Below are 24,084 nucleotides of genomic sequence, written 5' to 3'. Positions count from 1 at the left end.
ATTGATATGTATTAAATTATTAGTCCCTATAATTTTTTAAATTTTTTAAATTATATATTTTTAAATGTTTTTAAAATCTGATGTGATAAGAAAACTTAAAAAAAATGTACTCCTAACGTATCTTCTCATATTATGTCATGTCAATATTATCATTAAAAGAAGTATTTAATAAGACGCACCTTTAATCCACCTAAGCAAAAGCGCTTATAATATTTGGGTGTTTTTATTTTTTATTTTTAAAAGGCCCAAGATTTATAAACCTTTTGTAATTTAAATAGTTTTTCATTTTCACTGTTCTGAAAGGAAAAGGGATGAAAAAAGAAAACTGAAAAAACAGTGTTTTCTATTACGGTGTCTGTTGCATCTGTTTATGTGTCCACCTTGGCCTTACGTTTTGGCCTCTGCTTGTTTGGTTCTTTCTTCCTTTGATTGATTTCAATTTCTTTTTGGGTTTAAAGGTAAATTGAAATGGTGAAAGCAATAGAAAAAAGGTTGCTGAAGGATAAAGGTGGTGGAATCAGTTGTGAAAAGCAAGGGAGAGCTAGAAACCAAGAGCAAAACTACATGGAATTTGTGGGGATCATCCAAAATATTTAGTAGTTCAATGCCAGTATTCCCAGATCTCTAGGATCTCAGAAATTCAGGGAAAAAATATGGCTGCTTGTTTCTTGTGAAAATTCTCTCTAAGTTCTTTGTCTTTGCTCATTCGGTGCTCATTCTATTACTTAACCTTTGATTCATATTCTCTCTTCTAGCTAACAGTCTTCTTAGCATTCTGAGTATTAATCAAGAACCAGTTTTGAGAAACTTTTATTTTAAGTGCAAAGGTTAAAAAAGGGAAGTTACTTTAAAGGGTAATGGTGGGTTCAGCTTATGTGGTTCTGATTATGAAAAGGACATGACAGTGTGTGCTTGGATAAGGCGAAGACAGAGACTTCAACTTCATGTGAATGATGGATGGTCATGGTTTTGTTGATCAGATGATAATTGGTTTTCCAGAGAAAGTAGAATATGAATGAGGTGAGAGATTGTAATTTTTTAGCAGATGGAGATGAAGAGTTTGATGCTGTTTAGTCTGGGCTCACTGTTTTTGGCATTGATGGGGAGTTCCCCTTTTTGTAGTTTCCAAGTTCATAGTCTTGGAAAAAAAAGGCTTGTTTCTGTTGTTTCCCACGGGATTGTCTCAGGAAATGCAGGTTAATATACGGCGTTACCGGATACATTAAAAGATATTTAACAAATTTGGTTTAGCGCTACCAAAAATGTTGACTAATAATAATGTAGTAGGTCTAAGTCATGAAGAAATATTAAAAAATTATGCAACCGACAAACTTAACTTGTCGATTCGTGTCGATCCAAATTAAAAATGTGTCGATCCAAAACGATATAACAGGTAAAACTATGACAAAACCGGTATGGAAATGATAAAACCGGTAAAGCGCTACCGAATACATTTAAAGTGTATGTACTTTAATATAAGGATCGACACTTCGTGAATTTAAAAGAGAAGCAGTTTTAAATCCTATAAAGTGTCGATACTTTTAAAAAATGTATCGATCCAAAACGATATACCAGGTAAAAATATGATAAAACCGGTAACAAAATGATAAAACCGGTAAAACGTTACCGGATATATTGAAAGTGTCGATACTTTATATAAGGATCGACACTTTGTGAATTTAAAAGAGAAGCAGTTTTAGCGCTTATAATGTGTCGATACTTTAAAAAAAAATATCGATCCACAACGATATAACAGGTAAAAATATGATAAATCCGGTATCAAAATGATAAAACCGGTAAAATGATACCGGATATATTGAAAGTGTCGATACTTTCGTAAGTACGTGTAATAAATTATCGACACTTTCAAAGAAATAGGTAATTATCCTTTCGAAAGTATCGACACCTGACATAAAAGTATCGACACTTTTGTATTTGTATCGATTAAATATAAATAACATATCCGATGAAAATATAAAGGCCATATCTAAATATCCTCTGAAAATCGATAGAACGGACGAGTTTTTGAAATCGAAGCGTAATTGTTGCTGCATTTCAGAAGGCGTTTCTAAAGCGAAGTTTGTTTGTTGTTGATGCAGTCGAATCGAAAAGTATGTTGTCGAAACCCTAGTTTTTTATTATTGTAGTAATCGCGAATAGAGTTTTTATGTGTTGTTTGGGGTTTTGGAGTAAAGAAGCATTTGAGACTGATTGCAGGTAGAAAGTGATATTGAAGGTAAAATATAAATGTCGATACTTTTATTAAATATTATAGGTTGTATAAATATGCCGACACATTTTGTAGTGGCCATTCAAATTCTTTTGAAGAAAACCGTTTTACCACAAGAGTAGTTATCTATATTTGTATATTGAATAAAGTGTATGTAACAAAATAATTTGATTTGCGTAAACTGATATATGAAGGAAAAATGGAGTCAATGGGTTGGAAAATTGTTGGTGGCGCATATGACTTTAAAATTGAGGCCGAGACTCGAAAGCAACCAAAGGGTGGATATATGTACTTCTAGTAAGTATCAATGTCTTTTTGTTATTATTGTTGAAATGGTAATTGGATTAAAATATCGATAAACTTTAAATTGATTACAAATTTTAAATGTTGACAGTATGGTTGAAAGCAAAAGGATGAAGGAATATGGCACACAGAGCGGTTCGATATGTAAAATGAAATTGACATTGAGTAGTATTTAGTGTTAATGTATTGATTAAGAAATGTTTATGTTTAATATTAGGTGACAAAAGATGTGAGGTCCAAATGGAATTCAATGAGTGATGCTGAAAATGAACCATACATCACACAGTCAATGAATGATAGTAAAGAATACAAAGAACGGAGGAAAACACATGAAAATAAGGTATTCATTAAACTTGTAAATACGTTGATACAAAATATATAAGAACTATAACATTATATATTGTTAAAAAATGTAGGAAGTGTCGACAAGATGCAACATTAAAAGGGTAAATTCATTAATTAAACACCTTAAGGAGAAGGGTCAGTTGAATGTGCTGGGAGAAATAGGTTTTGAATCGTTGGTAGGAGTAAGGGATCGACCTATTCGGAGGGAATTGTGTCGATCCTTGATGGCGGAATTTGATGTCAGACAATGTATTACTAAGTATGGTGATTTTTCATTTCCTCTCGGGATCCCATGTGCTGCAGCCGTATTGGGGGTAGAAAATGAAGGCAAAAGTGTTGTAGAAGTCTGTAAGAGTAAGGACTGGAAATCACTTGCCTCCAAATATGGTTTGAAGCAGAAGGTGACATATGCTGAAATTTAAGAGGAAATAAAAAGTGGATCTTACGTTGGGGATGAGCTGAAGGCCAGAGTTCTATTATACCTTGTCGGTATCTTTCTTTGTCCAACGGGTCATACGTCAACGAACAAGGAACATATGAAGCTCATTTACGATGAAGGCTTGAAGGGTGAATTCAATTGGGCTGAATATATCCATTCGAGATTGTTTGAATCAATAATCACCTTTAAAAAGGGCAACCAGAGATACCTCAAAGGGTGCATAGCAATCTTAGAGGTAAATGAGTTGAAGAACTTTTTTGTGTTTTTATATAAAAATATAAATTTTATTATAAATGCAGGTTGCACTGTTCGATTTTTGGTCGGGCTGTGAGGCAGTGCCGGCTTATGAAAGAACCGGAGTGGCACGCATCCGTGCATGGGGGAAGGAAGAGGTGGTTAGAGTGATGGTGAAGTTGAAGTTGGATAGAGCGAAGAAGCAAGAAAGGGTAATAAATGTAATTAAATAATATTAAGAATATAATCAATGTCTTAATATTGTAATTTAATTTTGAAGGTTATTGGCAAGGATGTAGAGGAGGCAGTGGAGGCAGAGGAGAAGAAAGGAGAGATGGTTGTATTGAGGGATGACGGTGAGTGGGACGACGGTGAGGGAAAACATAGTAACTTCGACATTTTGATGTCTGAATTGGCTGATATCAAAAAAATCCAATTTGATATCATGCAAAGACAATCAAGAGTCGAAGAAAAACTTGATAGAGTCGAAGAGAAACTTGAGAGAGTCGAAGATACACTTGAGAGGCATAAGGGGGTAGTGGAAGGAAAAATAGATGGAGTGGTGAAAGAAGTAGAGGTGTTGAGGGGTGAAGTGGTGAAAGAAGTTGGGGTGTTAAGGGGTGATATTAAGATGGTGACCGGTGAAAAATTTAAGGGAGTGGTGAAGGAGGTTGTGGAATTGAGGAGTGAAATTACGGGGGTGAAGGGGGTGGTTGATAAATACTTGGATGAAGGGGATCAATTGAAGGGTGAAATAAAAGAGATGAAGAGCTATGTAGAAAAAAAATACGATGAACTGAAAAAATATGAAGAAGAAAAGAGGGAGGAGGAAGAAGAAGAGATGGAAGAAATGAGGAGGAAGGAAGTCGATGTCATTTATACACCGGAGAGTGTTATAGCAGTAGTGTTATAGCAGCAGATTTGGATTCAGAATATCCTGCACCCCAGAAGAAGAAGCAGAAGGTAAGTTGAATAAAAGAAAACTTAATTTGATTTTTATTATGTTGTTGTGACAAAAATTTGTATGCAAAATTGTAGGTTGAAAAAGCGGATATTCCAAGCGGAATTGATGACATCGAAGCTGCAATTTGTGATTATTTATGGAATAGTGAGTTAGAATCGGAGTAAGTGAAATATATTGCTTTGTGAGTTATATTTAAATATTTCATGACAACATATTAATCCTAATGATTCATACAGATATTCTGTAATCTCAATGGGAAATCAATTCGCTAGTGTATACGACGTTGCAACGTTGAAGCCTACGGAATGGGTTGGCGGTGTGGTAAGTAGAAAGTAGAAAATGTTAAAACTTATTGAATATATTCTGATTGTGTAATTAATTTTGTTAGGTTATTGATTTGCTCGCCTGGACAGTATGCTACGATTCTCAGAAGTCACTCCGGAGGATTGGCTACCTTCCATACCACTTAGCGGTGAGTTAAATTAATAAATGGAGATAAGTAGTGTTATAGACGATAAATTAATAATGTTTGTTGCGTAATTGCAGCAGCAGGCGTTGGATGCCAACAGCAAAGAAAGTGTTGAGAGTATTGCTACCTTCTGGGGTCTCATACTGAATAACTATGTGAAATTCACCGACTGTGAGAAGGTAAGACACCATACCAATTGCAAATGATGTTTTCGGATATAGAATGTTGAATTTTGTCAAATTGGGTGTGAAATTTGTTGCAGATCATGATCACAATAAACTACCATAATTCACATTGGTATTTGTTGGTGTTGGATATGGTAGATCGTGTTGCAACAATATATGATAGTATGTTTACAACTGAAGCAGCTAAACAGAGAGTGAAGGATGCTAAGAGATTGGTATGTATGTATGTATATATGTATGTATGTATGTATGTATGAAAGGACATTATGTAAATTATAATGCATAATTTTTTTGGATCATAACTTCTTCTATTTTAATGCAGATTAAAATATTAGATTTTTATAATAAGAAATGCATTTGGGTTGAATCCTGTGGATCTCTAGGAAAGTATCCCTTGAAAAATTTCAAATTTGTGGAGCATAAGAAGAATAAGCAATTGAATGGGTATGAGATGTTATCACAAATATAAAGCTTAATTTATGCAGTATTCATCATAATTGACATGTGTGGTTTTCAAATTTTGTAACAGACATGATTGCGGCATGTATGTGATGATGTGGATGGAATCGATCGGTTCTACAGGGGCAACTGGTGATTTTGTAAGTGGAAAGAAAAATTCGTTTGTGGTAAAATTGTTAAAAGTCGTAGATTGAATGCTGTAGTTTACAATACTTAACGTTCTGACAATTTGAATATAGGTTGTTGGAGAGTGGGATCGATCGCGAATATTAAACGATCTCGTAAGCCACAATCAAAATCAACGAAGACAGGAGATAACAAAAGCTGCCATGATACATAAGAATAACAAAAGGATGCAATGATGTAAATGTAGAGTTAATTTTGTATAAGATTTATAATTTTGTATACGATTTATAATTTTGTATGTGAATATAATTATGAATGAGATGAGAAAAGTTAGCAGTATGTTGTTGTACATGTTTCTTATACACATTAAGGGTCATGTTGATACTTACGATATATGGAGATTGTTGTCTGTATTATACCAAATGTCATCATAATTGTCATCATGTGCGAGAATGAATGGCCATTCCATATATATTGAGGGTATGTACAATAACTACAAAATTCACTTTAAAGTAAAAGGCAAATTTACAATATGGCAAACAGGGTGCAACCATAAAGTGTCGATCCATATATAAAAAATGTCGATCCCATAAACATCGAAACCCAAAAGTATAATGTAATATGTAATTTTTCAATCTAATCGGTACAAGTATACCGGTTTTATGAGAGAATAGGTCTAAATAATGTATCGACACTTTTGTAGTTTGTGTCGATATTTTTGGTCCAGAATGAATGGCAAACATGGTGCAACCATAAAGTGTCGATCCATATATAAAAAGTGTCGATCCCATAAACATCGAAACCCAAAAGTATAATGTAATATGTAATTTTTCAATTTAACCGGTACAAGTATACCGGTTTTATGAGAGAATAGGTCTAAATAATGTGTCGACACTTTTGTAGTTTGTGTCGATATTTTTGGTCCAGAATGAATGGCAAATAGGGTGCAACTATAAAGTGTCAATCCATATATAAAAAGTGTCGATCCCATAAACATCGAAACCCAAAAGTATAATGTAATATGTAATTTTTCAATCTAACTGGTACAAGTATACCGGTTTTATAAGAGAATAGGTCTAAATAATGTGTCGACACTTTTGTAGTTTGTGTCGATATTTTTGGTCCAGAATGAATGGCAAACAGGGTGCAACAATAAAGTGTCGATCCATATATAAAAAGTGTCGATCCCATAAACATCGAAACCCATAAGTATAATGTAATAGGTAATTTTTCAATCTAACCGGTACAAGTATACCGGTTTTATGAGAGAATAGGTCTAAATAATGTGTCGACACTTTTTAGTTTGTGTCGATATTTTTGGTCCAGAATGAATGGCAAACAGGGTGCAACAATAAAGTTTCGATCCATATATAAAAAGTGTCTATCCCATAAACATCGAAACCCATAAGTATAATGTAATATGTAATTTTTCAATATAACCGGTACAAGTATACCGGTTTTATGAGAGAATTGGTATATAATATGTATCGACACTGTTTAATGTTTTGTCGATACTAATTTAAATATCAAGTGTTTTTCCACCGTTCATTATATATAGTACCATAAATCGAAAAACCCTAAACATAAAGGCAAGCAGGCAGAAGATAACTCTTCCTCTCCGAAGAATACTAGTGTTATCATAACAGTGACGATCAGATATTCAGGTAAATTTATTGATATTTTATGGGTTTGATTGATTTCTATATTGGAGTTTTTTTCCTGAATGTGTTTGTGTTCCATTGTAATAGCATCCAACCAAAATGGCTCCAAAACGTCAGCGTCAGAAGCGCGGTCTTTCTCAAAGCTCTTCTCAACCCAGTTCTTCTCAACCACAACCTCCTTCTGAAACAAACAATTCTTCTGAGAAAATCAGGTCCTTCGAAACTCTGAACTTTAGATCCGATATGGAGAAACAAAGATGGCATACGAGTTTTAAAGTAAAGAAGATTCATCCCGAACGTGTCATTGACCTGGGTTTCTTGTTTGATGATAAATATGCATTTAGTTTTAAATCCACATTTACATCTTGGGGTTGGCTTGAATTCCTTGGTGTAGAACCAAGATATTATCCCAACCTAGTTAGAGTCTTCTATAACAATGCTTCCTTACAGCACGAGCCTAATAAGACTAATATAATAGGAATTAATACACATGTCATGGGGAAGGATATATATATATATCTCCGGAAACTATTGCGGAGGGTTTAGGTGTAGCGAATAAAGGGGATTCAGATGAAAATGATGTAGATTGGTCTACAATTAAACGGGTTGCTAGAAATAGCCCAATTCACCTCGATGTAGAGTCGAGAGTGTTTCACAAAATGCTCACATGGTATATCCGGCCTAGTGGGGGAAAACATTCAACGCTTCGAGACAGCGATTATTGGTGGATAGCAAAGTATAAATCCAAATCCAAAACGGCTCCAAACATTGCAAAACTCATATTTAATACAATTGTATATATGGTCACAAAGTGAGCAACAATTTCAACTACACTACCATATGGATGTGTCATCACCCATCTGTTGAATAAGAAGGAAGTTGATTTTTCGCATGACGCCCCTGTTCGATTAACCCGCAAGATTGACTTGGTATTTATTAAAAAAGCGGGATATGATTTTGTTGAAAAACTCGGTTGGAAGCGTGTCAAGGAGGTCAGATTAGATCAAGAGAGGGAGGAAATGGACCCCGTTGGCCATGAAGAAGAGCAACCAAGTGGAGACGCAATGATGGAAGAAGCTCCAGTTGCAGAGGATGTCACAATTAAGACCGCGATGGAATACATGGTCAATTTTTGGGAGCATATTGATTCCCTTGTGAGTGGAATGCGATCCGATATTTCATCATTGCAACATGAAGTCTCCATGTTGCGTGACGAATTACGTCAACGACATCAAACGAGTTAGGTAATTCATTATTTATGTTTCTAAACATTTACACGTTCTGAACTGTATTTTATTTTCTTTTAACAGATGTGGACAACCAAGCGGTCAATGAAGATGAAGCTGACGATGAAGATGACGATGAAGATGACGATGACGATGATAATGATGATGATGATCCAAATAAGTATATCGTGTCTGCAACGCCGCCTTCAAGAAAACTTTTAATTTTTGATCTCAATGGTGTCCTTGCCTACATCCCAAGACTGCCTGCAGGTTTTAATTCTATTCTTTTGTATCCATTATTTTAACATATAAACGTAGAACTTTAATCTCATTTTCTTCATGTTGTAGATGTTGTCCTCAGAACAGGATTATTTGAATTTATGCAATTTTGTGTCGACAATTTTGTTGTTGCCCTTTGGTATTCAAAGATGAGGTTAGAACATGTTTGGAGCAATTGAATTACTGTAGTCAAAATCGTTAATATACATTTGAATGTTAACATTCAAACTTGATTACAATCTCAGGCATAACGTCGACCGTGTACTTGAGAAACTACCTTTATTTTCTGAGCATTTTCTATTCGTGTGGGTAAGATGAATGTCATACAGTTTGTTGACTTTTCGTTGTCTATGATTCCTACATATTTATGTTCGACTGTTTGTGAACAAGATCAAGAAAAATGCAAAACATACGATAATGTTACCTACTGTAAAGATCTCAATGATGTTTGGAACGCATGTCCAGATTTTAACGAGTTAAATACACTTTTGGTCGATGATTCAGCGGAAAAAATGATTTATAATCCGGTAATTTGCATTTATGCAATATGTTTTTCCAGTTGAACATGTGTCCAGACATTGATTATTTTAACAACTTATGTGTTTATATAGAAATACAATTACATATGTCCACATACCTTTGACGCTGCTTCCCATTCGAACGACAATGCTCTAGGTATGACACAAATTTATTCATGCTTATGCGAATTTAGTTTATTGTTAGTAAAATTGCACCTCATTAGTTTGATAATTGAAATTATTTATGTATGTCCTCAGAAAAAGGCGGAAACATACGAGAGTATTTGGAAAATTTGTTGAAGGCCTCTAATGTTCCGAACTTCGTTATAAATAACCGTTTTTCATCGGATTAATTTCGTTTGTCGGTACATTATTTGAACATTCTTGTGTATGTATATTTTGGTGTGATTATATTGTGTGTATATTTTCATTAATTATTCCATATTTGCTTCTCTATATACATATACATTTGAGGATTGTTGAAATATCAATACTAGTTATTAATGTATTTTACATCTGCTTGCAAATGTATCGAAACACATTACTATATCGTTGTTTTTCATGATATCCACAACAAAGTTTTCACACTTTTTAATATTGTGTTGGTACTTTATGTCTAGAATGGAAGAAAAATGTGTCGATACCTTATCAAAAAGTGTCGACATTTACACATCGGAACCTAGAATTATAACGTAATAGATAATTTTGTAATATAACCGGTATAAATATACCGGTTTTATGAGCGAATAGGTCTACAACCTATATCAACACTTTTTAACATTGTGTCGGTACTTTATGTCCAGATTGGAAGAAAAATGTGTCGATACCTTGTCAAAAAGTGTCGACATTTACACATCGGAACCCAGAATTATAATGTAATAGATAATTTTGTAATATAACTGGTATAAATATATCGGTTTTATGAGCGAATATGTCTACAACCTATATCGACACTTTTTAATATTGTGTCGGTACTTTATGTCTAAAATGGAAGAAAAATGTGTCGATACCTTGTCAAAAAGTGTCGACATTTACACATCGGAACCCAGAATTATAATGTAATAGATAATTTTGTAATATAACCGGTATAAATATACCGGTTTTATGAGCGAATATGTCTACAACCTATATCGACACTTTTTAATATTGTGTCGGTACTTTATGTCCAGATTGGAAGAAAAATGTGTCGATACCTTGTCAAAAAGTGTCGACATTTACACATCGGAACCCAGAATTATAATGTAATAGATAATTTTGTAATATAACCGGTATAAATATACCGGTTTTATGAGCGAATAGGTCTACAACCTATATCGACACTTTTTAATATTGTGTCGGTACTTTATGTCTATAATGGAAGAAAAATGTGTCGATACCTTGTCAAAAAGTGTCGACATTTACACATCGGAACCCAGAATTATAATGTAATAGATAATTTTGTAATATAACCGGTATAAATATACCGGTTTTATGAGCGAATAGGTCTACAACCTATATCAACACTTTTTAATATTGTGTCGGTACTTTATGTCCAGAATGGAAGAAAAATGTGTCGATACCTTGTCAAAAAGTGTCGACATTTACACATCGGAACCCAGAATTATAATGTAATAGATAATTTTGTAATATAACCGGTATAAATATACCGGTTTTATGAGCGAATAGGTCTACAACCTATATCGACACTTTTTAATATTGTGTCGGTACTTTATGTCCATAATGGAAGAAAAATGTGTCGATACCTTGTCAAAAAGTGTCGACATTTACACATCGGAACCCAAAATTATAATGTAATAGATAATTTTGTAATATAACCGGTATAAATATACCGGTTTTATGAGTGAATAGGTCTACAACCTATATCGACACTTTTTAATATTGTGTCGCTAATTTTAAGTAACACAGTTTTTCTTCCTTCATTCAAAATATTTATATGTACATGTTTCTTATACACAATAGGAGTCATGTTGATACTTACGATATATGGAGATCATTGTCATTTCATTCCGTCTTCGAAAAAATCAGTTGATGTAGGCTGTGTGCTTGTACTCAAACTGAGCTTGACTTGAGGACATGTTAGTTTGTTATGTCCCTCACCGTTGCAGTACCCACATCGCCTAATTTTCTTCTCGACCTTGTTCTTCGGCACTTCTTTTCGCTTGCGTTGTTTTCGTTGAGGGTCACGAACGTTGTTTACTACAATGCTCTGGTTGACTGAATCATTCAAACCAAACGAGTTTTCTAATTCTTCTATTAGTTTTTTCATCTCATCTCTTGCGGTTTTGAAAGACTCGTCTGTCTTTGATGCAATGTAGCATAACCTACTTGACGTTGAACGTAGAGCAGCGAACCTTGCCATTTGCATCACTTCTGGAGACACATTCAAATCAACATAACTGGGTGCAGAAGCCTTCGCATCATTAGTCCACCTACTTTGAATCAAAGTCCCGGGCAAATATGTGTAGTCCAAGTGCTTCAAAATGTGAAGTTGATGGCGACACGGAAGTCCAACGGTCTTGAATTTTTTACATGAGCAAATTAGAGTTTTCGTACGAGAATCAAAACTAATTTCAAATTTCCTATTTTTTTCTGCGTACTTTGACAAAATATAATGTTGACATTCATCTGATAAGGACTTAATCTCTGCCTCAATCCGGTACAATGTCTCCCGTATAAGTTCATCTTGGAACACACGAAAAGATTCGCGGGTAAAAATCGCAGCGGCATGGCTTTAAAGGTCGACCAGTTTTGTGATCTGGAAGGGCTTCGTATGGGAACTTAAGTAATCCGCTTTCAACTCGTTCATACGCATTCTACTAATTCCATCTTCAATTGCACGAATAACATCTAAATATGTCTTCTTGTGTTTCAGTGCAATAGCTAGTGAAGCATTCATAGACTCGCACCTTTGTGTTGAGCGAATATTGGCAAAGAAATGACCGCTTAGATATGCTTATGCCCATAAGTGTCGTGTATTTCCCTTCTCAATCACCCATGGATGCTTTTGGACGTTGAATTCTGAAACAACCGAACGCCATTGAATATCAAATTCCTTAGTTGTCCACCAGGAAGCCATGCATTTTGAGAATGCTGCTGTAAACTTTGGGTCACCAATGTTAGCTTGTGCATTGCGAGAAAGATGCCAAGAACATAATCTGTGCTTAGTATAAGGGATAACATATTTGATAGCCCTCTGCATTGCCCTATCCCCATCGGTGACAACTGAAATAGGTGATTTATTCATCATGGCTTCTAAAAAATTCTGTAGCACCCACTCGAAAGATTGAGACGTCTCGTCAGCGATTATGGCAGTGGCAAACACAATTGTGTTATGGTGATGATTGACACCAACAATAGGCATAATTGGTCGACCATACAAATTATCTTTGTACGTTGTGTCGAACGCAATTATATCACCGAAGCATGTGTAATCCGATCTCGATGTAGAATCTGACCAAATAAGATTATACAATGCCCTCGATTCATCTACCGAGTATGTCATAAAAAACCCGGGATCATCATGTTTCTTATAATCAAAGTAGGTAATAAGCGCATTCATATCCCCATCGACGATTTCCTTTGCTTTACCTCTTTGAAGTGCATTGTAGAGGTCTTTATGTGTAAATCCAACATTATGATAGCCCCCTGCCTGCTGCGTTAAATAGTTCATTACTTGTGACGTGCCAACACCGACCTCTTTCAATGTTGTTGCCTCATCGATATCAGCCTTACTTACAGCTCTATTAGAACGCATAAATGGTGTCATAGCAGGTGTGCACAATGCATGATTATGTTTCTGATCAGAGTTACTTATAACCCACTGATCGTTTGTATTTGTTGCTGTAACTACGACTCTAGCCTTACATCCTGTTCTTGTGACTGGCGTATGAGCACGTTGACGATCAACAGTATTGACTTTTGACACTCGAAACCCTTTTTTGAAACAACAAAATTCTTGTGTCTTCACATTCCCTTCCACGTCAAGCCGTGTTGTTCCCTTACGTGCACTAAACCCATGTTCCCGTGCGAATCCCTTGTAAAAGTATCAAGCTTGATCACGTGAACAGAAGAGCTGACCAACCAATCTGTCAGATTCATCAACATTATGTACTTCATGGCATTCCTCGGTTGGCTTAACATTGTCTACATCAGTATTATCCATGGCAAAAATTTTGTTGTGCAAGTTCAGTGGTCCAGGAGTTGATGGAGATGTAAGCAAAGGTTCATTTTGAACATGTTTCAGTCGTGCTGCTTTCAATAAGATGTGGTATTGGCAGTGGTAGTTAAAGGGTGGGTACAACATTAAATTCGCAGTACATATTTAGGTATGTACAATAACTATAAGTATATATTATCATTAAATTTAGGTATGTATAATAACTATATATTTAGGTATGTACAATAACTACATATTTAGGTATGTACATATTTTGAGTGAGTTTTAAGATATTAATTTAGTAATTATAGGAGTCTAATGATTTATTTTTTACGTTACGATATATATTATTATTAAATTAAAAACAATAAACATATATATTACATATTTATTATTATCTTTGGTTAATATTGTTAAATTTAAATACTAAATAATATTTTATAAAATATCAAAACAATCAAATAATTTTGTGGAAATTATTAAATTAATATTGTAGGTGGAAAACATGAAACACTATTAAAAAAATTGAAACATAAATTACATAACTTTAAAAAAAGTATCGATCCTTTTTATAAAAAGTATGGACACTTTCAATAAATTAATATTGTAGGTGGAAAACATGAAACACTATTAAAAAAATTAAAACATAAATTATATAACTTTAAAAAAAGTATCGATCCTTTTTATAAAAAGTATTGACACTTTCAATATAATAGGTAAAAATATGATGTAATAGGTAACGCTTATATAATGTAATAGGTAGCGTTTATATAATGTAATAGGTAGTGCTTATATTGTAAAGTATCTATCCTTTTTATAAAAGTGTCCATACTTTTCTCACTTTGGAAAACATTAATTTAAGGTTATCTTTTGAGTGAGTTTTAAGATATTAATTTAGTAATTATAAGCGTCTAATGATTTATTTTTTACGTTACGGTATATATTATTATTAAATTAAAAACAATAAACATGTATATTACATATTTATTATTATCTTTGGTTAATATTGTTAAATTTAAATTCTAAATATTATTTTATAAAATATCAAAACAATCAAATAATTTTTTGTGCAAATGAAATTATTAAATTAATATTGTAGGTGAAAAACATGAAACACTATTAAAAAAAATTGAAACATAAATTACATAACTTTAAAAAAAGTATCGATCATTTTTATAAAAAGTATGAACACTTTCAATATAATAGGTAAAAATATGATGTAATAGGTAGCGCTTATATAATGTAATAGGTAGCGTTTATATAATGTAATAGGTAGTGCTTATATTGTAAAGTATTTATCTTTTTTTATAAAAGTGTTCATACTTTTTTCACTTTGATAACATTAATTTAAGGTTATCTTTTGAGTGAGTTTTAAGATATTAATTTAGTAATTATAGGCGTCTAATGATTTATTTTTTACGTTACAGTATATATAATTATTAAATTAAAAACAATAAACATATATATTACATATTTATTATTATCTTTGGTTAATATTGTTAAATTTAAATTCTAAATATTATTTTATAAAATATCAAAACAATCAAATAATTTTTTGTGTAAATGAAATTATTAAATTAATATTGTAGGTGGAAAACATGAAACACTATTAAAAAAAATTGAAACATAAATTACATAACTTTAAAAAAAGTATCGATCCTTTTTATAAAAAGTATGGACACTTTCAATATAATAGGTAAAAATATGATGTAATAGGTAGCGTTTATATAATGTAATAGGTAGCGTTTATATAATGTAATAGGTAGTGTTTATATTGTAAAGTATCTATCCTTTTTATAAAAATGTCCATACTTTTTTCACTGGAAAAACATTAATTTAAGGTTATCTTTTGAGTGAGTTTTAAGATATTAATTTAGTAATTATAGGCGTCTAATGATTTATTTTTTACGTTACGATATATATTATTATTAAATTAAAAACAATAAACATATTTATTACATATTTATTATTATCTTTGGTTAATATTGTTAAATTTAAATTCTAAATATTATTTTATAAAATATCAAAACAATCAAATAATTTTTTGTGTAAATGAAATTATTAAATTAATATTGTAGGTGGAAAACATGAAACACTATTAAAAAATAGAAACATAAATTACATAACTTTAAAAAAAGTATCGATCTTTTTTATAAAAAAGTATAGACACTTTCAACATATTATAATGTAATAGGTAAATTTGCAATGCTATCGATATAAATATACCAGTTTACTTATAAAATAGGTCAATATAAGCGCTACCTATTACATTATATAAGCGTTACATAGTATGTTATTATACTTTATAATATTTCCGGTTAAATAATATAACATAACCGGTCTAAATTTTAACCAGTCACTTATTTAACCGGTCACACCGTATATTAACTGTTTTTTAGGCCTCGTACCGCAAAACTACCCGTTTCCCGCACAGTGCAGTGGAATTGGTAAATTACTGTTCTTTTTTGTAGAATTGATAGTTTCTAGGTTCATATATTCTTTTTGTTTTTTTTTAAGAGTAAATGCTTCGAATGTCTGTCTGGACGGCCACGATCATAATTAAGTACTGACGCATTAGCCTTTTTTTCAATTCACTTATTTTCCTTGTGCATATATGATAATTTTTTAGCAGTGGTTGCTTTAATGGCCATTAAATCTTATCTAAACGACCCGTATAATGTTCTGGAGAATTGGGATTCAAATTCTGTGGATCCATGTAGATGGAGGATGGGTACTTGCTCTCCAGATGGCTATGTTTCTGCTTTGTAAGTCTTCTTTTTCTCTTCACATCTTTGCCTATTTCTAACACACACTGGTATAGGAAAATAAACCCAGTATTTGTGTTAACTCTTTGTATTTCCTCCTTGAACAGGGGACTTCCTAGTCAAAATTTGTCTGGTACTTTGTCTCCATTGATTGGGAACCTTAGTGAGCTGCAGTCGGTGTAAGTTATTGCCTATGTTGACTAGATTGCATATAAATTTAACCAATCTTTTCATCGGGGTTTCCTTATTTTATGACTCAAATTTCCTGCATTTTTGTTAAGTGATTACTTGTTTCTTCCTTTTTCACGTGTAGGTTGCTTCGAATAATGTCATTTCAGGTCCAGTTCCAGCTACCATTGGGAAGTTAGAGAAGCTGCATACACTTGATCTCTCCAACAATTCTTTCCATGGTCAACAGGGATAGAGCCATAATTAAATATTAGCAGGGGTCAAAATATTAGATTGTTTAAAAAATATATAAAGACTTATTAGGTATTTAAATTTAAAATTCAGCATGAACCAAGCGATCTTAGTGATTAAGGGATTGTTGTTATCCTTGAGATCCCGAGTACAAGCACGTATGTAGGGGTGTAAGCGTTCATTGTCAAATAGTTGAAATTCTTTGTACATATATTACTTTGTATTCACCCTAAATTAAAAAAAAAACTCAAAACTCAAAAGACAACTTCTAATTTTCTAATATTTAAATTTACAATGACTTTAATTATAATTAGATCAAAATTTTGAGAACACAAACTTATCATTCTTTAGTTTGACCTCTACTTAATTAAACATTTAATAATTTTTTATATTTTTTTAATTTAAATATTTATTTTTATATGAATTAAAATAATATTAAATCAAAATTATATTAAATATATAAATTTTAACGAGAGTCAGGACCCTTGGCGCTAAGGTAGCTCCGTCCCCGATGGTGAAATACCGACTTCCTTGGGAGACTTGAAAAGCCTTAACTATTTGTAAGTGCCGATAGTTTTTCCCGGTTTTGCATTTTCATTTGCCTGTCGAGTTTCTTTCTAGTAGAGCTATTTCTTACATGTTCCCCCCCCCTTTTTTTTGGACATATCAAGCGGTTAAACCTTCTAGATGCCTCTATGAAGCCTTCTAGCTGCCTCATATAGATTTCTTCCTCCAAATCACCATGAAGGAAAGCTGTCTTTACATCTAATTGCTCAAGATGTAAATTCTCTGAAGCTACAATTTTCAACACCAGTCTGATTGTAGACAGTTTCACGACTGGAGAGAAAATTTCATTGTAGTCAATATCTTCTTTTTGCTGAAAACCTTTGACAACCAATCTTGCTTTGTAGCGTTTGCTCCCATCGTGCTCTTCTTTGATCCTGTAAATCCACTTATTGTGGATGGCTTTCTTGCCTGGTGATAATTCAGCTAATTCCCATGTCTGATTTGACATAAGCGAGTCCATCTCATCTTTCATGGAAGACTCTCACTTGACTGAATCCTCCACTTGCATTGCTTCATCATAGCACTCTGGTTCACCATTGTCAGTCAGCAACAAGTAGTGCAAAAAAGGCGAATAACGCTGGGTTGGTTTAGGAATTCTGGAGGAGCGTCTCAGTTCTGGTGTGCCTGGTTCTTCTTTAACTGCTTCAGGATTGATCTGAACATCATTTCCAGAAATCTCCTCAAACTCAGCAAATTCCTTTGTTTCAGCTTCGGTATTGGAGCTACTTGATTCTATGGTTGATCTGTCTTTGTACATCACATTCTCATTGAAAATGACGTATTTGCTTATGATGATCTTCTAATTTTCATAGTCCCAAAATCGGTAACCGAACTCATCACCACCATAACCAACAAAGACGCATTTGTTGGACTTGGCATCAAGTTTGCTTCTTTCAGTAGAATTTATGTGTACATAAGAAATATAACCAAACACTCTTAAGTGTGAAAGGTTTATTTCTTTCTTGCTCCAAGCTTCCTCTGGTATTCCACCATCCAAAGGAACTGAGGGCCTACAGTTGTTCAGGTAAGCTGCAGTGTTGATAGCTTCAGCCCATAGAAATTTGGGCAATCCGACATGTATCCTCATGCTTCTGGCACGTTCATTCAGAGTTTTGTTCATGCGCTATGCTACACCATTCTGCTGCGGTGTCATGGGAACTGTTGTCTCCATCTTGATCCCATTATTTGCGCAGAAATCTCTGAATCTACTGTTTATGTACTCTCCTCCATTGTCAGACATCAACCGCTTAACTTTCAAACCAGTCTCATTTTCCACCATGATCTTCCATTTTCTGAATGTATCAAAGACTTCTGATTTATTCTTCAGAAAATAAACCCACACATTCCTTGTAGAATCATCGATGAAGGTGACATAATATAGTGAGCCTGCAAGAGATGGAACTTGAGATGGTTCCCATACATCAGTATGAACAAACTCTAACTTTTCTGCCTTGGGCGTCTTGTCAATCTTTGCAAAACTGACTTTCTTTTGTTTGCCAAAGATGCAATCCTCACATAGTCCGACATCTACATTCTTTAGATCCGACAGCTTCCCTTTTGACAAAAGCGTCTTCATCCCTTTCTTGCTCATATGGCCAAGCCTTAGGTGCCATAGGTTTGATTTTCCATCAGCATCTGCGGCTGCAATGATATTCTCTAAATTTGATGTTACATAGAGAGTACCAGTCTTCTTACCACGAGCAATGACGAGTTCTCCTTTGGTAATCTTTCATTTACAACCTGAAAAGGTTGTGCTATATCCTTCTCCATCAAGCTGTCCAACAGAAATCAAATTTCTTTTGAGACTAGGAATATGTCTCACACCTTTCAGTGTCCAGGTGGTCTGGTTTGGCAACTTTAGTCGGATGTCTCCTCTTCTGATGATCTTCAAGGTTTCATCATCAGCAAGATGAACCTTCCCAAAATCACCACTGACATAGTTCTCCATGATTTCTCGGCATGGGGTGGAGTGGAAAGATGCCCCTGAATCCAAGATCCATGATTCAATCAGACTGTTGATGCTTAGAATCATGATATCACCTGTCTACTCTGTCACGTTGGCAGATTCTTGTGCGCCGATATTTTTCTTCGGTGCTCGGCAATCTCTTTTAAAGTGACTTTTCTTGCCGCAGTTATAACAGGTAAAATATTTCTTTCACGTTCTTGATTTTCCCCTTCTAGAATTGGATCTGCCACGATTTGAATTTTTTCTGAAGTTATCCCTCTAGACTCCGTGTGCAAGACTGAGGAGGTTGATGCTTCACCCGATTCTCTCAGTCGAATTTCTTCGCTCAATACCAAATCCCGAACATCGTTGAATTTTAATCTGTTGTTTCCCGAAGAGCTGCTGACTGCTGTAACAGTAGCATTCCAACTGTCTAGTAGAGATGATAAGAGAATTAAAGCTCGAACTTCATCATCGAATTCAATTTCCACGGAACTCAATCGGGTTGTGATTGTGTTGAGTTCATTTAGGTGTTGAGCCACTGATGCCCCTTCCGTCATCCGCAAATTGAATAATCGCCTCATCAAATGAATTTTGTTTGAAGCCGATGACTTCTCATACATACTGGAGAGAGTCGCCATAAGACCCGCCGTGGTATTTTCCTTTGCTATGTTGAAAGCAACATTGCGAGATAACATCAGTCGGATAACTCCGAGGACTTGTCTGTCGAGAAGAGAACAGTCTTCATTCTTCATGCCCTCTGGTTGCTTTCCTAAGAGAGGTTGATATAAATTTTTCTGGTACAAAAAATCTTCAATCTGCATCTTCCAAAAGCCAAAGTCTGCACCATCGAACTTTTCAATTTTCACATTCCCTTCGTCTGCAGCCATCGCTCCCACTCGAATTTGGCTTCGTTTGGATCGTTTCTGACAATTCTTGCGAACCACCGTGTATTAGAACACCTCCGTCGACAAATTCCTATCGCCGACAAAATTTTTACTATTCACGAAAGTAACTATTCATGTGAATAGTAATGAATAGTGATCTCGCAAAAAAATTGACAAAATTCACAGCTAAAAGCTCTGATTACCAGTTGTTGGGAAATAAACGAGTAACAAGTAATTTTCCTATAACCAGATTAGTGCGAATGCGAAATAAAAGCGGAAAAATAATATCCGAAATTGATAACGGAGTTCAGCCAATTTGCTTACGTCTCCGGACTACTGCAGATCTTTTACTAAGAAAGAAAATTTGCAGGTTTTACAAAACACTCACTACTCACAAGAAAGCTCTCTAATATTGGGAGAAAGAAATGATTTTTGGGATGATTTTGAAGTTAAATGAACTAGGGTATTTATAGTTGAAACTTAAGGAATAATCTTGTAAATATCCTAAAAATACAATGACTAAAATTGCAATTACCCCAAAAAAATTAACAAATCATTTATGGCACCGAATTCCACCGAATTCGGTTCCCCCTTAGCACACACATATTGTCTTTACAAATATCCGAACAATAGTACCGTAGATCCTTGTACTTTTTTATCTTTTGTTCGATAAATTGGCTAACTTGTCTTGCAGGGAAACAAGCTACATCAGGAAGGTAAACTAAGCTTGCTGGTGGATAAGGGTCTAAAAGACAATTTTGACAGGATTGAGGCACTCAATTTTCAACCCTCTACACCGTCCAAGGATGTCTGAAGTATTAAGGATGCTTGAAGGTGACGGTCTGGCGGACAAATCGGAGGCCTCACAAACGGTTGAGACGCCAAGGTCCCGATCATGTGATAACCCCCTCCGCAAAGATACTCCGACTTTGTAGAGGAATCTTCGCTCGTGGTGGAAGCCATGGAGCTTTCTGGTCCAAGGTAATGGATGCCATCTTCAACCTTCGATGCTTACTCAATCGTAGCGTTATGAATTGCCAAAAAGAAAAATGTGATTGCTGTTGAAATGGTGATAGTTAAGTTCTTGTATCCATCTGTAAAAAGAAAGGAAAAACAAATGAAAGCTTTTTGTCACGGAAGAGCCGAGCCAAGTTGAGCTTGTGGCTGCTGTCGATAAATATTGGGAAAATGTTATTTTTATATATAATCAAACTATGATATGAAATCATACATATGATACCATCATATTTTAGAATTTTGAAAATTCTTATATACCTATTGTCACGTAGTTGTAACTGTTAAAACTTAAAACTTTAAGAAAAATAATACTCTCTTATCACCAATGTCATTTAATGTTCATTTACATAAAAGATTTAATCTAATTTTTAAAATATTATTATGTATCTTTTGAAACATACTTATAAAAATCTATATAAAAACTAATATAGATCTTTCTTTCCAAACTATGTAATCCAAATATTATGAGTTATATTAATTTATGACGTGAATTACATGTTTAGTCATTGAGCTATAAGCTTCTTTTGTATTAATCTTATTTTTAAAAAAATTATAAAGTAATTGCTAAACTTGTTTAAAAAGTATTTTAATTATTTAATTATTATTTGTCGTTAATTAAATTATTAATTGAATATTTCTTTTCATTTTTCTTAACGGTAATTTAAAAAAATCTAAAAATAGTGTTAGAAATTTATAAGTAGAAAAATAATAAAACGATATCAACGTATAAAAGATTACGTGCATAAGAAGTGAAATTTAAAGTAGTTCGATCTTGTCTACCTCTACATATGATAAGAACAATAATTCACTATAAATATAGATATCATGGAGAATACAGATACATTATATTTCATATATCTCAAAAAATAGTATTTATACCAAAATTTGGTGTATCTCTCACAATATCATCGCAAAATTATCTATGCAACGTAAACCCTAAAAGTGCCAATGACTACAAAAGGATTATCACTTCAAAGTAATTCTCTCTCATAATTCTAAAGAGTAACACATACTCTCTATTCATAAAATCAAATACTTGATCACAATATTCCTTATTCAATAAGAACTCTTACTAAATAAACATATCTATCAAACTTAATTACAGTTATTTGAGAAACAGTTAGAGTTAAATTCAATAAAGGGATACATAATACCAAGGGATCATCGAGTTATATACACTCTAATATTTGGAGACCGCCTAGAATATCTTTTAGAGAAGACACTTATTGCATGTTGACGATCATGAATGATATCTTCAAAAAAGTTTCGACTTTTCTTAAAGCAGAAAAATGAAGTGTTGCCAATGTTTAAAGATTGAAAGGCTATAATCGAAAAGTGTTGGTAATGCTCAATTCCACATAGTATTGAAAACACTATTGGGAATGAGTATTTAAGGTTTGGATTCTCGGGTCGGGTTGAAAATGTTCGATGCATGTTATCTAATACCAAATTACCGAAGTCGTTGTGGGTTGAAATAGTTTCTACAACATGTTTAATGATCAGCTGATCTTCTTCTGATATTGAAAAAAAGACTGTAAAAGGTTTGATCCGATGAACTTGATAGGTATTTTGATTTGAAGATTTATGGTTGTTTGGCCTATGCTTATATTAATAATAGTAAATAAGAGTTGAGATCCATTAAGTTTGTTTTTCTTAGATATAAAACTAGTGTTGAGGAATATAATTATGGTGTCCCGAAATAAGAAAACTTATAATTAGCATAAATGTTATCTTTGATAAAACTTATAATCACCTCTTAAAATTTCTAATAATAAAGATCTAACGCATAAATGGAGCTGTAGGTGATGAGTTTCGATAAAAAAATTATTAGAATTCGTCACCTTAAAACGATGAATTTTAATTCTACTGTAGTATTCGTCGTATTCTTTAAAATAAAAAACTGATGTTATGATGGTCTATATAAAAAAAAACCGATGCTCTAATGAAAAAAAAAAACTGATGCTATGGTGGTCAAATTGCTGGGCAAGCACATCGGGTATAACACTCTAAAAAGCAAGTTGTATGACTTGTGGAAACCGACCCAACCTTTCCGGTTGATGGATATTGAAAACGATTACTTTTTGGTTTCTTTTCGGACACGATCAGACTTTTTGAAGGTTATATTTGAAGGGCCATGGCTAATCTACGGGCACTATCTCACCAATGAACCGTGGTCGACTGAATTCTCGACCTCCCAGCCATACCCACGTAAAGTTATTGCTTGGATCCGTCTTCCAGGATTGCCGGTGACACTTTACAAACGGAGTATTATTCAGGAAATTGGCGAGTGCATTGGTCCAGTTATTCGCATCGACTACCAAACCGATAGTGGTCGCCGAGGAAGGTTTGCTCGTATGGCTATTAAAATTGATCTTCACAAACCCTTGATCTCGAAGAGATGTTATCATCGAAGGTGAAGACACTAATTTTTTTTACATTTGGTTTTCTATTATTTATTATTATTATTATTATTAATATTATTAATTTTATTATATTACAGGCCCAAATTACATAAACCGGAGTCCAATTACAAATGGATCCAGATGACCCAAATTGGCCCAAACCCATCAAAAACCCTAAAACTCAATTAGGGTTTTCTGTCCTAGTGATGCCGCCGCTTTGCTTCTCCACCGTTGGATCTAGCATTGATCCAACGTTTCAGATTGTCCCAGCAGAAACCCTAGGGTTATGATACCCTAGGGCCACATGGTCGCCGTTCGTCAGCCAACCGACACCTTCAATGCCAGGTGACCCAACCAGCAGCTGCCGACGCCTTGCTGCCTTGACACCACCTCACCAGAATGCTCCAGAAGCATTCCGAGGTCATACACGTCGCTGCTCTAGAGGTGAGTCACCACTGGAAGTTCGGTGACTCACCAAACTTTACCC

Source organism: Hibiscus syriacus, unplaced genomic scaffold (assembly GCF_006381635.1).
Source record: "Hibiscus syriacus cultivar Baekdansim isolate YM2019G1 unplaced genomic scaffold, ASM638163v2 tig00013808_pilon, whole genome shotgun sequence".
Classification (NCBI taxonomy): domain Eukaryota; kingdom Viridiplantae; phylum Streptophyta; class Magnoliopsida; order Malvales; family Malvaceae; genus Hibiscus; species Hibiscus syriacus.
The sequence above is the reverse complement of the archived record's forward strand: the minus strand, read 5'-3'. Positions refer to the sequence as shown.